At 40.2% G+C, this 17500-nt stretch overlaps 1 long non-coding RNA gene across 1 annotated transcript in view; it reads left to right on the top strand.

Moving 5' to 3' along the window:
* LOC138008514 (uncharacterized) overlaps positions 1-12096 on the top strand; it is a 13798-nt gene extending 1702 nt beyond the window's left edge. The window contains exons 2-4 of the long non-coding RNA XR_011124255.1: positions 92-131; positions 9609-9730; positions 10901-12096. This is a non-coding gene — a long non-coding RNA (uncharacterized lncRNA). The remainder of the gene's footprint in view (positions 1-91; positions 132-9608; positions 9731-10900) is intronic.
* Positions 12097-17500: the final 5404 nt, after the last annotated feature.

Here is a 17500-nt window from a genome sequence, read left to right as displayed (position 1 = left end):
ATGGTAGAGTGTTCATAAAAACAACACTCCTTTAAATAGCTGGCCATATTATAGCCAAAAATTTCATGAAATCATCATTTTGATTTTACAGACCTTAAACCTGGATCAAACATTAAGTCAAGAGGAGTGATGTGAGTGCTAATTTAAGTAACACTGCTGTCCATCAGGCACAGTAAGCAATAATAATAATAATAATAATAATAATAATAATAATAATAAAGGAGAGTACACATTGTAATATTATAGATGTATCATTCCCTTTTGAAACCCGTGTTGTTGACAAAGAAGGAAAAGGTGGACAAAATTTAATGTCGGGATCTGAAATGGGAATTGAAGAGGGTCTTGAGCTGCAATGAAGTGATGATGGTGATTCCCATAGTAATAGGAGCTTTGGGTGCAATCTCAAAGAATTACAACCATTGGTTAGTGAAGACCAGTGATAATCTGAACTTTGGAACCCTCCAAAAGGCCTGCCTCCTTCACCTGTAGGAACTGCTAGCCTAAGGATTTTGTGATATGCACTGAACATCCAAGGTTGCAGGTTGCAACTTGATACTCAGTTGAACATTACCAGCTTTTTAAAATCTTTAGCTTTGAGATGACAAATAATAATAATAATAATAATAATAATAAAATCCTACTTTTTGGAGTATTCATGACTCCATTATCAAGGAAAATATAAAAAAGATCATGCAAATTGCAACATTTAAAGGGGTTTTGGTGTGAAGAATTAACATAAGAGGGTGCGAAGATTATAAAAAGATTATAAAAGAAAATACTTTTGCACGAATGGAGTCTGATTGCACGTTGAGATTTGGCATTAACGCTCTTATAAAGAGCATTTCGTACACTAAGCAGTCAAATTTGTTTCTGGATTTCTTAAGCACTTTGAAACGCTTTAGCAGGCCCTAGGGCATTGTCCCGTGCATGTTTGTATAGTGTATAGGGCCTGCTAAAGCATTTCGAAGTGGTTGAAGTGCCACTGAAACGAAATTTTCGCATGTGAGACTTTTGCTTAATAATAAAGTTTGAACCTTATTTGGAAACACTGCCGACTTTCTTTTCGCACGCGGTGAGGGAAAACTGCTTTTTCAGCTGTTCGAAGTTGACCGGTTGACCCTAAAATTGGCGGCCATCTTGGCACGGCCAAAACCATGTAGTGACGTCACTGGTTGTATTACTCTCATTCCTCGCTGAAAATTTATAGTGATTATTGGGAGAAGAGACTAGTGTTCGAAGCCCCCGAAAAACATCTTTAAGACATCTGAGAGCTGTGAAGCAGTTAGTAACAGTAGCCTTAGATCTTGCAGAGGGCGGAGAATTGATCCTGAGGCCTTTAAGTCTATTCAATTGCATATTTCCAGGATATTTCATGTAAGCAAGCAAACGAGTGCTAGTTGTTAAGTCGCAAAACGATCGGGACATTAATTTTGGTCAAATGGCGTCCACTCATTTAAAGGTTCATAAAGTAAAACAAGACATGAAAACAAGAGAAAGCGGCTTTTGAAAATATTATCCGCAGAGCTGCTGCACGAATCGCAACAACAACGCTTCTAGTCTTCGACTCGCTTCGCTTCGCTTCGAGGAAACCGGACGCTTTGTGAGTTTCACCGCAGACAAGATTGTGCCGCAGTGACCTTTAATCTGGTTGTATCTGCCACATCCTACAAGTTATCACAGCAGCAACAATTTCAGAAACGCTCAATTTTTTTTTTTTTTGGAGGTATCGAATTTAAAACTATAAAGGCAAACTAAGCTGCCATCATGACCCCGTGTTTTCAGGAAATGAGAGAGCGTGACAGTGTCGGTGGCGAAAGATCATATATAAGCTTATATGCAAATTATAAAAAGATAACCTCTGGGCTAAATTGCAGAATACCCTGGGACTTTTCCTTATTTACGCGTAGCCGGCTACGCAAAGCTTGTGGGCCGTTAACCGCTTTTAATTAATGAAGTAAAGTTGCCGAGGATATATATTCAAACCTAGTTTAAATACACCTTAGATAAACCTGAGAATCCAAATTTCAGATCCAGGCTGAAAACAAACTATGATGTATTGTGTTTAGGCTTCAGGTCATGATATAAAAGTTGCCGCACTCGTCTTCGAAGTCTCCCATCCTGTACTCAAGATGTTCGAAAGGTATATCATTACTGAGCTGTTCTAATCGCTAGCATTCATTTTGGTGAATCTACACTCTTGCGCCCTCTAACGTCTATGATGTGTATTTTCTGTCAAGGCTGGACAGAAATGACAAGGTAGAAAACTTGTAGGTATCGATAATATGAAGAATAACCTTGAATAAATCAAGTGAAAACAAGAGAGAATCTATAGAGCTTCATACGTGAATACAACCAGTGACGTCACAAGGTCTTTAAACTCGGTTCTTGAAAAAGTTGATTTCGGCAGCTGAAAACAGCTCTTTCCGTTAGGAATTGACAAAAATAAAATTCACCATGATTTTAAGCACGTTTGAAACTATAGATTGGGCGAATAAAAGTGGCACTTTAAGAAATGGTGAATAAGATGATAGTAAAAGCACGTATGGACGCTGGAGCATGTTATGGCATCAACATATGTGCAGAAGTAGCATTCAAGGATGGGAAGATGGGAGAAGGAGAGGAATTTAGGGTCGTGGAAGAGAGGATGAAAGCACTAGACCCAGACCAGGGCGAAGTTTACAAATGTCTTGTGTGCTAGCAAGGTGACAAGATTGATGTGAAGAGGGTGATGGAGAGAGTTAAAAAGGAAGTCGAGAAGTGGATGGAACAACTGGTGAAAACAACTCTAAACGATGAGAACCTCACAAGAGCAATCAATTGAAGAGTAATACCCATAGCTAGATATGTCTTGATTGTGTGCATGTTGTGAAAAGGAGAGATTAAAGAGTTAGACAAGGTTGTTAAAACGGTACTCATAAAAGAAGGATTCCACGTTAAATAAGCAAGTGATGAGAGGTTGTATGGAAAAAGAAAAGATGGAGGAAGAGGATAAAAAAGCTTCAGGGAGATGCATTTAGAGACCAAGGTACAACTTGCGTGCTACATGGCAATCTCAACAAATGCATGGATCCAAATATTGTATAAAAATGAGTATTAATTTTTTTTTTAAAAGGAGCAGACATTCATAGAAAGAGAGGCAGAGGAGGTGATACGAAAGGTGAACAATGAATTCTTGAGTTGCACATCACGCAAGTGAAAACATAAATCGCTTACCATTATTTTAAGAAATTGAGTCAAGAAATGGAAACGTTATAGAAGAGGAATAAATATACAGCAAGTCCAAGTCTCAGGGCTGTGCGATATTCCATACTTGAGTTATTCAGCAAAAAATATTACTCAAATTTTTAGAGTTTAGTTTGGAGGCGCCATGTTGGTGAAAAAAGCTGTTGTAGCTGGTCGAGATAAAAACTCAAAAGGCTCTTTAGTTTTTTTATTTTATTTTTTTTGTGACATCACGTTGTTGAGAAACTTGAGAGATACAGGGTAGTTGGGTAGCTGCATGCCTTGTTCAGGAACTATCTGCAGGACCGTAAACAAAGAGTAGTTGTAGATGGGATCGCCTCCAGCTGGTCTTCCGTGGCTGCTGGAGTGGCTCAGGGAAGTTTGCTTGGTCCATTACTTTTCATCATCTTTATCAATGATCTGCCAAGTGCTCTGCTTGAAGGGAAATCTAACAGCTATCTATGCTTATGGCACTAAGCTGTACAGAAGTATCTCATCATATCCAGATGCAGGAAAACTGCACCAAGCCCCATACATACATACATACATACATACATACATACTTACATACATACATCCTTTATTTGATAAAGCAGGTTGAATAAATGGCAGCTAATGCTGATGTGTACAGGTCTGCTATCTACTTTACACAAAGTGAATTAACATCTCAAAATATATCCCCAGGTAAATAATTATTATAAATACAAAGAATACGTAAGTAAATATATAAGCGTAAGATGACTTTCTAAAAATGGGTATATTAATTACAACTAAGATAACTTTAGACAATGCATTAAAAGATAAAGGATGACTAATCAAAGTAACTAGTAATAAACTAGATATCAATAATACATAAATTCATCAATTATATTATTAGTTGCAATCGAGTTTGTGCTGTAAGTAATGCATTTAGAGAATTTCTTAATTGCTAGCCTTGAAAGAGGAGTAGCTAGGCTTGGACTTTAATTAGCTAGGTAAGCAGTTCCAAACAATGCTAGCACATTGAGTGAAATAATCATGTAAGGCTTTGGACTTACAAAACACAAGTTCCAATCTTAAATTATCTCTTAAATTGTGTGAAGTTTCGTGCTTTGTAAATAAATTGTTGATGTCATCAGGAGCTACATGTAAGTTATGAAAAGCCTGGTATACAATACAGGCAAGTCTTCTCTTATACATGTCATGTATAGATAACCATTTTGCCATGCTGAGAACTTCATGTTTTGGGGTAGATATGCTGATATTGTGAATCAGTCTGGCAGCATGGATATGCGAGTCCTTGAGGTCAGCCAACAAGTTAGAAGATCCTCGCAAAGATATACAATAAGTCACACTTGGCATAAATAGATTCCAAAGTGGATCGGTTGAAGGTTAAGTTTAGAAATCCTTGCGTTGAAGTTTGAAGTAACCATTTTGATGTGAGGAGACCAGTTGAGCTTGTTATCAAGTTTGACTCCTAAACAAGATGAACTGGAAACACAATTGATGGGTATATAGTGATGAGTCTGATTGGACCGAGGAATGGTGTTTTTGAGATGAACATTACTTCAGACCTGGCTGGATGGATGAACATGGAGTTAAATTTAGACCAGGTACACGTAAGTAATTGATGCAAGAGATTTTGAATTTGGATTGAAATGGAGTCAATGGAGTTTCCAATAGTATGGGCAGTGGAGTCGTCTGCGAACATTTCTATCTATGAGTCAAGGAACAAAGGCATGTCATTTGTAAAGATGCTGAAAAGTCTTGGGCCCAACAAGGAAGGTTGATCAGAGGTTAATCTCTTTTCTCAGAATTCGTACCATTAATAGACACGAACTGGCGGCGGTTATCCAAGTAATTAACAATCCAGTCAAATGAGTCACCACATAGACCTGAAGCCTGGAGTTTTTGAGGTAAAATTTGATGAGACACACAGTCAAAGGCCTTTGGAAGTCAATAAAGATTATGCCAATTGATTTTCTTTCATCTAAAGCAAGCCTCCATTTCTCTGTGATGCTAAGAAGCAGCAATTCAGAAGATCTACCCTTTCTGAAGCCCCATTTGGAGGCAGTAACTAGGTTGTGTTCAGAAAAGAATCAAGTTGAAAACAAGCAATGCTTTCCAATAACTTGCTTGGTATATTTAGAAGTGAAATTGGACGATAATTTCCACAGTCCAGAGTACTACCCTTTTTATGGATACAGTAAACCTCTGCTGTCTTCCACTGCGATGGAAACAGGCAATCATCAAAGCTCTTCTTTGCAATGTTAAGAAAGTTATCAATGAAGAGACCACCCAGCATTTCCACTTCTTTGCCAGTAATATTATCAGGGCCACAAGCTTTTCCCACTTTGTTGTAGTGCTTGAAACAATAGGATAGGAGCTCTCTATTGATGGTAAATAACTGTAAAGAAGGGGTAATTCTGTGAATGTGATTGACTAGTTGAGTGGCAATATCCAGGGCTGATAAACTGTTACTACATGTATTAGCCAGAGTTGAACATATATTGGTAAAATAGGAGTTGAATTCATTTGCTTTTGAAAGATTGTTGGTTAAAAGTGAACCAGATTGAGACTTCACTGGGGCAATGATAGAGCACTTACTGTTACCTTGGAAGGATCTGACTAGGCTCCAAAATTCTTTACTGGATGTAGCATTGGTGAGGTTGCTATTCCAGTAAGAAATTTCAGCTGATCTTAACAATTTAGTACAATAATTTCTTTTTTTTTGTAAGCCAACCACTCCGGAGATCCTCTTGGTGTTTTTTGGGCTTTAAGGAGAAGATTGTATGTCTTATTCAGCTCTTTTCTAAGGGACGAGGACATCCAGGGAAAACTATTAGATCCTAACTTTAGCCATTCTAAAAGGAAGATGTTGGTCGATGATGTACTTGTATATGGTTTCCTATGCCCAGACAGAATCATCAATATCATCAAAGATATCACAGATAAACCATGGAGCAGAAGCAAATTCAAGTTGAAGAGCTTTGATGTAAACTCTTTTAAAATCTCAGGCTAGCTTTAATTTAGGTTTCTCAGAAATCCTTCTCAAATTTACAGTAGCATAAACCAGGTGGTGAACGGATATCACAGGATTGCAGGCACCATGACCATAAGTTTTGGACGGAACAGAGGTAATACTCAAGTCAATCAGAGAAGATGAATTGCCAGTGATTCTGGTGGGAATGTCGATAATGTTCTTTAAATTGAATTCACAAAGTAGGTTCATAAATTTCCTTTTCAAAGAAGAGTCACATGAGGATGATAAATCAACATTGAAGTCGCCCAATAAGAAGATGTTGGAAGGTTTTCGCCATAAATTTTCCATTGCCAAGGAAAACTCATTGAAGAAAGAAGGGCAGTCAGGGGGTCTGTAGATTGAACCAATCAATAGTCGCTGGGAATGGAGAGATAAATCAATCCAAGTAGCTTCTAAAGACGAATTAGACGAAAATTTGCTCGAATCATGTGCATTTAGGTCTTCAGAAAAATAAATTACGGATCCTCCACCTTTCCGACCATCTGTCCTGTCACGTTTAGCGATTTTGTAGCCAGGGATATAAATATCCGCATCCTTATTTCTGCAGCGGAGATGAGTTTCAGTGATAGCCAAAACGTCGAATTTTAAGGCGAGTAATAGCACCTTAACATCATGAATCTTGCCCAGAAGACCATTAACGTTCAAATGACCTATTTTAAGGCCTTTGAACGAGTACAGTTCTCCATGCAGAATTAGTTAAAGTAAATGTGAAATACCTTTTGACTTTGCATACTGAGACCTGGTAGGCGGGCCAGGATTTAATAAGATGTCACCAGAAATAAATAAACGAATCTGTTAGAAGCAGCTGGTTGAATTCGCATAATATTGCAGCCTTGACGAGAAGAAGCCTTTTGCACGTGGAGAAGAAACAAAATGGCAGCCACAAGACCAAGGGCAATCGAACACATAATTTGACGAATCCTTTTCAGCAACCTTCGAAGTAGCTGAATAGAAGCTGGTATCATCGTAGTAGTACTGTATCGAACTACTTTCAGAACTCAAGAGATAGTAAAACAATAAAAATGTTAAAGTGGTACTACAACCAAAAAAAAATTTTATTTTTCCTTTGGATTTCAAAACTATGTTAACTAAACACTAACTCACCCAAGTTTTAAGTTCTGATTTTAAAAAGACACCTGTTTATTTTAGCTGGAGTTTTCTTATTTATTGGTCTGCCATTACTAACTCTAAAATCTTGAGAGAGCTGGGTCGAGGAGAAAATGACGTCAAACACTCACTAGTTTAAGAATGCAATACGTGTGTATGCGGCCTAATTAATATGCAGCATGGGAGTTTGGGGCTTTCAGACTTTTCAACCCGTGTTTTGCATAATTGTCTTTACACGCTGAAATTTTAAGCTAGTGAGTAAATGACGTCATTTTCTCTAGATCCAACCCTCTGAGGTCCAATCGGCCAGTTTTGAACGTGAGTAATGGCGGACCATGAAATGCAAAACTTACACTCAAAATAAACAGCCTTTGGATAAAACTCGAAGCTCAAAATTTCGCCAGTTAGGTGTTAAGCGAACACGCTTTCAAAATCTGAAGAAAAAAAGGAAATGATTTTTTGATCGTAGTACCACTTTAAAACTTTAGACAAGCTAAGAAATACACCATGCTCACTCAACTGTCCCCCAACATCTTGATTCTGTGGAGTCGTATAATAATATTAATTGTAATACATCAAAGTGCACAGTTTTATCTGTAACCAGGAATAATAACACAATAAGCTTCGATTACCATCTTGGCCATGTTAGCCTACAACTTGTGAAAGAGGAGAAAGATCTAGGTGTCATGATAACTAGCAATTTAACATGGGAAACTCATGGTTACTGCTAAAGCAAATAAGCTACTTGGTCTTCTTTGTGGCACCTGTCCCATGCTGACCAATGTCAAGGTTACTAAAACCTTGTACCTGGCACTAGTGAAGTCCCAAATGAGCTATGCAACTGAAGTATGGTCCCCTGACTACTTAACCCTGAAGCATAAAGTCAAAAGAGTGCAGAGAAGAGCCGCACACTGGATTCTGCAAGTCAAGCCAGGAAAATTGTCTTATAAAGAGAGACTAATTCTACTGGATTTGTTACCACTCACCTATGACTGTGAGGTCAAAGATCTAGTGTTTCTTTATAAGTCCTTATAGGGCCACATTTATATTGACATTAGTTTTATTAAGAGGGTAAGCCATGGCCTTACTCGACGAGCCGGATCTTTTGCTATAAAGTATTTGGAAACACCCTTCAGTAAATCAGTTGCCAATCAGTCCTCCTTTTGTAATCGCAGCATTTAACTATGGAATCAAATAAATTATGTACTTTAATTCACTCTAGTGCCTTTTTAAGTATACAGACTTTTAAGACCTGTATTATTGATTTGTACAAAGATGAATTTTGGCTTTGAGCCTGACAAACCATGCTCTTGGGTAGTATGTAGTTGGGAGGTGCTCTTCATGGGCCTTGTGGTCCCTTTTGCACCTTACCTTTTAGTCTATGTATAATTTGTTTATTTAGTTACTTTTTTATTCAGATATGTCCACAAATGCCCCAAATTAGATGCATGCAAATATCAATAAGCATCACGAAGTGTCCCCTTGCTTTTCTCAACTTCAACATCACTTATGCCGTGGAATACAGACAAGAAATGTCACAAAGTGTCCCCCCAATGCTGCTCTTTAAGTAAAGATTAACTGCTGCATTTACCCAGAGCTGAAAATAACGCCAACCTTTATCCTTACCTTGTTATTGAAAATAGGTAGCGATTGCTTAGACTTAAAGGGACACTTCATGTTGAATGTCAAAATTGGGCGAGCATCTAATTAGGTGCATTTCTAGACCTAAGTGTATTTCTGGAGACTAGGACCAATTTAATTTAATTTTATTTTTTGAAAAAGGGGATCTAGCCAAGCACAAATGCTTTACTAATTGGGGAGACTACAAATCAACTGAAATAAGAACAAATCAAATCAAATGTAGGTTTCTGAAGAGAGGAGAAATACGAAAACCCGGGGAAAAACCACTTGGAGCAGAGTAGAGAACCAACAAACTCAACCCACATATGGCATTGAATCCAGGAATCAATCCTGGGCAACATTGGTGGAAGTCGAGTGCTCTCACCACTGCACCAGCCCTGCTCCTCAGGGTAATTAATCATAGGTAATCACAAGGTAACAGGAAAAGTGAGCAAAAATAGTTATTATTAGTTATTTCCTTGAATAATGAAGGAATAAATTCAATCATTTTTACAAGGTAAAGTAGGGTTTGTTATTTTAAATTTATAGTACTGCTTGCTCCTGCTCGGAGAGGCTGTTGTTGTTAGGGGAGTATGGACAGCTTCACAACTTAATAAATTGTTCCTTTTTTGTTTAGCTTGTGTGGTAAAAACCCAAACAAGTCAATCAATTTTCTTGTTGTGCAAGGAGATACATTAACACGCCTGGTTTGCAGCAAGTACCTCATTATGGCACTTCATTTGTCAAGGACCATTCAAGGTATGTAACTGCAAAATACAAGGACACTTTATACTGGCCCTTTGACATCTGGTCTTGTCACTTGTTACTTAAAGTGGTACTATGATCAAATTTTACCCCTTGATTTTTTGAGTGTATCACGTAGAATTCCATGAAAGAACAAAAACGCCACTTACCGTTTTCGAATATCTTCATTAGTTCCGGAGATATTTAAGTTTGAAAAATGGATAAAATATGCAAATGAGATGACTGATGATGTCATACAATCAACCCAATATTATATTGAGTATATAAATATAGCTACTTTGACCAATTTGCAGCGCAGACCATTGAAACTTGGTAGTCTAATAGTTCTACAGGAAACATACCTATGGCTATAAAAAATTCCGTTCCCATGGCAACTCACTCTTTTCCAATCCCCACCCACTTGATTTCAATATGTTAGTGATTTTCAGCTTGAAAAATGTTTAAAAAAGGCCACAAACTCAAGCTAACATATTTATATCCCTGGTGAAAAGATCATCAAAGATCCCTTGAGGATGTTTGAGGAACCAACCAAAGATCCTTGGGGATCTTCAAAAATCATATCCAAGATCCTCAAGGATCTTTAAAGATCTGGTGCAAGATCCTTGAGGATCTTCAAAAACCCTTGCCAAGATCATGTGCACAGTATACTCCACACATACATCCTTAAGGATGTTTATGTTTAAGTATCATTTAGGACTTTACAGGAACTTAGCCAAGAATATTAATTTTATTGTCCACCTTCTCACCCTGAATTGCACTTAGTGGACTGCAGTTTGATGTACAAAATTCTTTTATTTAAACACCTGGGAAAAGGAGCTTTCTTTCTGTGGAAGAGAAACTTCAATACATAAAATGCTTCATTTGTCTGTAAACTATTTTTGTTATAATGCTAAGTATGATTGAAGTAAAATAACAATGATGAATCATGAGAAATCAACATCTGACTTTATTTGCTAGCATTCTTTATTGAACTGAATGAAAAACAGCCACACACTACGATTCTCACTTGAGTGAGATGTAAGTGAAGTTTTTTAAGGCGAACCCTTAGCACCCTGGCTCGTTATCCAAAAATGTGCACTAACTCCTGGGTCAAAGGGATGGTAAGAATACAATAAAAATCTAACAAACCTGAACAAATGATGCATTGACTATTGTTTTTCACAGACTTGATGTGGATCAAGTTGCCTTTGACAACATTGTTGTTTTAACATTGAAACTCTGTGACAACTTTGCTCACATCTTATTCAACTGACAATCATAGTAGCTTTTGGAGTTATTTGGTCACATGGTTATCCATTAATTAAAAGTTTAGCTGCATACAGTAAACCAATTTCTTAAAATTACCTTATATGACTTGAATGTATATTAATAATCATAGAAACAATAGAGATAAAATATACATGTAGATACTCATACAGTTTTTATCAAGTACTCATTAATATTGAAGATATGGCTGGGAATATTCAAAATATTTTCACAAACAGCCATTTTTATCGCGAAAACGTTTCTTAAAATAAGACAAAAACCTTAAATTGTAGCCAAGAAAAACAGCGAAAGAGAAACATTACAAGTACAAGTAGATGTACTACAACAATAACATTTGATTTTACCTAACACATTTGTATTTATTTCATTTTATCTATCTTTTTATTACTAATTTTTTTCTTCACTCAGTATTTGGTGCTATTGTTGGCTGAGGCTGCTTTTTTAGAACTTTTTCTGAATATTTTTCGGTTATGCATCCTGAAAGAAAAACAAAACCATAAGGGCAAATTAGTCATATTGATTATCATGAATTCCACACGTACTCGCAAGTCATACCGTGGAAGTGGAAATAAATGTGCATCACCTAACCTTTGAAAATTGCTATGAACCTCAGACACATGTAGCATTTACAGAGAATCGAAAGGATCCTTTGCCAATCATATAATTTGCAACAACCACTCTTTTGATGTAAACCTTACTAAGTAATCTCTTTAAAGATTCACCAATTTTTTACAGGATTATAGCAAGTAAGCCGAATTATAATCCTTGCTTTTACATGTCAAATTATTTTGGGACTTGAAGTTTGAAAAGTTCGAATTTCGGCTAACTCAATGTTGTACGCAATTAAAATCTTTCCGGAATAAAACGTTTTGTTCCAGTATTTCCATATCATTTTAAATGTGAATGCTTCATTGTCATGCAAATTAAACACACAAAGAATCTTAACCCCGAGAGATTTGAATTGGTTGAGTTAGCCGAATTAAAAAGTCATCAACTCAAATATTATCTGCTTATAATTAGCGCCTACCTTTGTACTTGGATTGCTGTACGCATTTCCTCGTTTTGAATCAGTATTTAAAGGGTAAAACAATCATGAATCATATATGATCGTTCATTCAAACTTTAATAAAACCGCCGAACTGTTAGAGGAGCCATCCTTGGTGACTGCTGACCAAAAGGGAAACAGCTCACTAGTTTCCAGTCCTATCTCTCGCGTGTTATCCAAGATGGCGGAGGATTACAACCCTCCGATTCATCTGTACTTTAAAGAAAAAGTGAGCAAAAGTCAGCAGACTCATCGAATTAACCCTTAAAGGAATGTGAAAGGATACTGATCTAGCTGATTCGTCTCTAGAGTCACTAGATGTGGCCCTGAATTCTGTATTTTAGCCCTGGTCTTTTTTTAAAGGATTACGTGCTGACACGAATTCTTTGATATTTCGAGAGTATACTGTTTCATATTGCTTCTGGCCCGTCATGCAGCTATTACGAGTTCATCAAACAAGGTAATCTGTTACTGATATTTCCGACAATCAAATGGATTACATCAGAATAAAAGTTTTCTTTTTAATTGATTCGTGTTCAGCGTGATTATTTTTTATGTTCAAAGTTTGGTGCCTTAACGATACTTGGGGGTACATGTACGTAATACCTCATAGGATCTTTAGGGATTTTATACACTTCACTTCTATAAAGGTCCTTTCAAGGTCCTTATCCTTGAAGGATCAAGATCTCTCTAAAGATCCTTTTTAGATCCTTGAAAGATCCTCATAGGATCTTTAAAGGATCCTAACAGAGATCCTTTCAAGATCACTTTAAGGTTCCTTTTGAGATCCGTGAAGGATCCTCATAGGATCTTTCAAGGATCGTAACAAAGATCCTTTCAAGATCACTTTAAGGATCCTGTCAAAGATTTTATTAAGATCCTTGTAAGATCCTCAGTCACTCTTTGAGGATCTTTAAGGATCCTTTTGAGGATCTTTCCAAGAATTTGTGTGTGGATCTTGGTAAGATCTTTGCAAGATCGTGATAATTTCCTCAAGGATCTTGATGAAGTATCCTAAGAGTCCTCAATGTTAGAAAATCTTTGAAGATCCTTTAAAGATCCTTCAAGGATCCTGTGAAGATCTTCATCTTTAGAGATCTTTGTCAGGTCTTTGAAGATCTTTGAAGATCTTTAAAGATCCTTTAAGGATTTTCACCAGGGATGCTTGCTGGATCATGCATATGACGTGCTGTTAGCAAATATCAAAATGGAACGCCAAAGGTGGCCAGAAAAGCTTTTAATATGGAGGAGGTCTGGAACCCAGTATGATGCCATGGTAACAGAACTGTACCTAACCCCCTGAAGTTGTTGCGGAATTGGATTGCGCGTCTGGTGATACCATTGGTTACTCTCTAGCCGCCCAGGGAAGGCCCTGCATATGTGAGAAAACAGGTTTTTTGAGGATATCTCCCCCCGTTTTGAGGTGAGACAAGCTAACCCCCTGAAGTTGTTGCGGAATTGGATTGCGCATCTGGTGATACCATTGGTTACTCTCTAGCATGCCCAGGGAAGGCCCTGCATATGTGAAAAAAGTGGTTTTTTGGCCATACTCCCCCCGGTTAAAGCTGACCCCCTAACCCCAAAAAGTGTTGCGGAATTTGATTGCGCATCCTGTGGTACCATTGCTTTCCTTGTAGCACGCCCAGGGAATCCCTGCATATGTGAAAAAAAGTGTTTTTTTGGCCATAACTCCCCCCGGTTTTGAGGGCAACAACCTAACCCCCTGAAGTTGTTGCGGAATTGGATTGCGCTCTGGTGATACCATTGGTTACTCTCTAGCACGCCCAGGGGAGGCGCTGCATATTGGAAAAACAGTTTTTTGAGGATATCTCCCCCCGGTTTTGAGGTGGACAACCTAACCCCCTGAAGTGTTGCGGAATTTGATTGCGCATCTGGATACCATTGGTTACTCTCTAGCACGCCCAGGGGAGGCTCTGCATATGTGAGAAAAACAGGTTTTTTTTGAGGATATCTCCCCCCGGTTTTGAGGTGAGACAAGCTAACCCCCTGAAGTTGTTGCGGATTTGATTGCGCATCCTGTGATACCATTGGTTAGTCTCTAGCACGCCCAGGGAGGCTCTGCATATGTGAAAAACAGGGTTGTTTGGGGGTATCTGCCCCAAGATGGTTTTAAGGTGGATGAACAACCTAACCCCCTGACGGTGTGGCCGGGAATTTTGATTGGCGCATCTGCTGATACCATTCGGTCTACTTCTCTAGCACGCCCATGGGAATTGCCTGCAAGTCTGTGAGAAAAAACAGGTTTTTTCGGCCATATCTCCCCCCGGAAAGATCAGGTACCCCCCCCCTTGAAACGAAGTTAGAACGAATCAGAATGCGATTTCTGGCCCCGCATCAGTGGTATCCTTGGTCAGGCTTCTAGACCCTTCAGGCGCGTCTGGCAACACTCCTCGGGGCGCGAGAAAGACTTTCAGCTCGTGACTACCCTTGGTATTTTGAGTTACCCCCCCGGGAATGGGTGATAAACACACTCGGCATTGAACGGTCTATACAATGATACTTATGTGGTTACTCATCTGTAGCACCTCAGGGGCACCAACGGCTGTGCAATAAGACAGCAAAAAGTGGTTTTTTGGCCCATATCTCCCCCGGTTTTGAGCTGGGACCCCCTAAAACCCAGAGGAAGTTGTTGCGGAATTGGATTGAGCATCTCATAGATACCATTGGTGTTTGTTGTAGCACATCAGGGGACGGCCCTCCGTTTTGCCTATGTGGGAAAACAGTGGTTTTTTTGGCCTATAAACTCCCCCTCCTCTTTTTTGCCCCCGTTTTCGACCCCCCCCTCCTTTCCCCCCTTTTCCCCCCCCCCCTCCCCCTTTTGCTGGGCCCACCCTCTACCCCTAAAATAATGGTGTTTGCGGAATTTGATGCTCTTGCGCATATGGTCGGTTCCATTGGGGCTGCCTTGTTAGCCACGCCCATGGGCCCATAGGCCCTGCATAAGTGGAAAAAAAAAAAGAAAAGAAAAAAAAAAAACAAAAAAAAAAAAAAAGAAAAAAAAAAACAAAGAAAAAAAAGTGGTTTTGTGGTCCATATAAATGCACCCCGGTTTTGAGCTGGGAGCCCCCCAACCCCGAAAAAAGTGTTGCGGAGAGTTCGATTTGTGGTTTATTATTTTGCGCATCTTGATGATACCATTGTCTGCTTTCCTTGTTAAGCACGCACCAGGGATAAGGGCCCTGCATATGTGAAAAAAAAATACAAATAAGCTGTCGTTTGTTGGCGATAAACCCCCCCTCCGGTTGTTGAGATTGGCGCGGTTTGAGACAACCAACCCCCAGCAGAAGTTGTTGCGGATAATTGGATGTACGCTATCCCTGTTGATACCACTGGTGTAGTCTGTAGCACGCCCCAGGGGAAGGCCCCCCGCATATGTCTCCCGAGAAAAAAAAAACAGGTTTTTTTGGAGGGGATATCTCCCCCCGGTTTTGTGTTTGGTGCGGGCACACCTAAACCCCAAGAAGTTGTTGCCCCTTTCCACTTTATTTTTTTTTCCGCATCTTATCATTTTTTCCCCCTCCCCCCCCCCCCACTGCCTTTTTTGTTGGTTAGTCTCTAGCACGCCCACGGGGCCCAAGTCCCGTGCATCTTTGGACAGGGGAAACAAAGTGGGTGTTTTTTTTGTCCATAACTCCCCCCGGGTTATACACTGCACCCCCTAACCCCCGAAAACGGGCTTGCGGAGGGAATTCGATTGCGCATCGAATGATACCATTTGTTTCCGTTGTCAGCACTCCAGGGTTAAGGCTCTGCATATGTGCAAAAAAAGTGGTTTTTTTGGCGACGTACTAACTCCAACCACGGTTTTAAGCTGGGACCCCCTAACCCCAAAAACGAAAAGGTGTTGCGGAATTCGAATTTGCGCATCGACTATGATACCATTAGGTTTCCTTGTAGCACCTCAGGGAAGGCTCTGCATAAGTGAAAAAAAGTCAGTTTTGGCCATAACTCCCCCCGGTTTTGAGTATGGCCCCCCTAACCCCAAAAAGGTGTTGCAGAATCCATTTCTGAATCCAACGGTACCATTGGTTAGTCTGTAGCACGTCAGGGAAGGCTCTGCATATTACAGAAAAAGTGGTGGTGATTTTTTCTAAGACTGGCAGCTGGGTAGGCCTGAAAGGTGTATTAAATATACTATAGGGGAAGGTTCCAACAGAGTTCGCCCGAGTCGGTTCGCCCAATCTCTCTAGCAAGCTAGTAGGCCTTAACGAACGCTTCTGGTCGACCTTGGGCACTTTGGATGTGGGTTCAGCCAAAGTTCCGGCGGACAGTATCGGTCGGTGAGATCCGGGGGAACGTAAATGCTAGTTCCCAGTGGCCCGCTCGTCATCTCAGACGTTCGGATGCTAGCTTTCTGTGGGAAGGACCCTACCTGCGACAGGGTGATTCGACTGGGAGCGGCGACTCGTACTTTTGGTCGCGTATCTCTGTCACCTTTGACTGGACCCAGACCAAACTCGTTGTTCTGGTTTGGGGTGGGTCTGACCTCCCGGTCGTTTCGCCCCCGACCTCCAGCCTGCACCCAATTCGACAATGAAGTTGCGTCAGCACCGCCCTGAGGGGGTGGTTTTTTTTTTTTTTTTTTTTTTTTTTTTTTTGGGGGGGGGGTGTTGGGGGGGGGGGGGGGACCACGGTGGTGCAATGGGCGAGATTGGGTCGTTTCGCCCCCAACCCGATTTTTGTCCGGAATCGATGCAGGACGTCTCCTAGAGTACGTGTAGCTGACACGATGTGCATGTCGGGGACAGGTATGGACGGCGTACGATCCTTTTTGACTTCCTGAAGGCAAAATGATGAACCAAGAACTGTTGTCAGGCGGAGACCCGACGACAGGCGAGGGGAAGGTCCGGTGTCATGCTATGTGGAAGGTTGTTGCGAGGACACATACAGGAGGCCCTAATCTGGTCTTCGCATCATGGAATGTGCGCAGGCTTGCTTACTAGCAAGAATGGTAGTCGGAGATTGTGCGTGCTGGAAAAAGGTGTATTGCTACATCCTCGTTGACGTTTCACCACATGCAGTGGCTGATTGGCCTGCCAGCTTCCTTGCTGACAGGGATGTTATGTGCCTGCCTTTCTGCCGGCAGAGCATAACGAGAAGAGGTGTCGTAGAAAAGCCCATATTTGCGTCCGATTGAGTTCGGTCGGCAAATGGATCGAGAGGGGCTCATCCGTCCCAACCGAGTGGTGGTGGAAAACTTGACCACCTACCTAGCACTTTGTGGATGTACTGATTGATTATTGTGCATCCCCAAAAGGCAGGTTAGACGCCAAGTCCACCATGAGGAAAGGAAGGTTGCAAGTCCCAAAGAGCGAGATGTACACGTCGCAAGGTAAAGAAAGTTCCACTGGTTGATCCTGCCAGTAGTCATATGCTTGTCTAAAAGATTAAGCCATGCATGTGCAAGTACGAGCACTCATGCTCGTTGACGA

This window comes from Montipora foliosa, chromosome 6, assembly GCF_036669935.1.
Source record: "Montipora foliosa isolate CH-2021 chromosome 6, ASM3666993v2, whole genome shotgun sequence".
In the NCBI taxonomy this organism is placed as follows: domain Eukaryota; kingdom Metazoa; phylum Cnidaria; class Anthozoa; order Scleractinia; family Acroporidae; genus Montipora; species Montipora foliosa.
The sequence above is the reverse complement of the archived record's forward strand: the minus strand, read 5'-3'. Positions and strand labels throughout refer to the sequence as shown.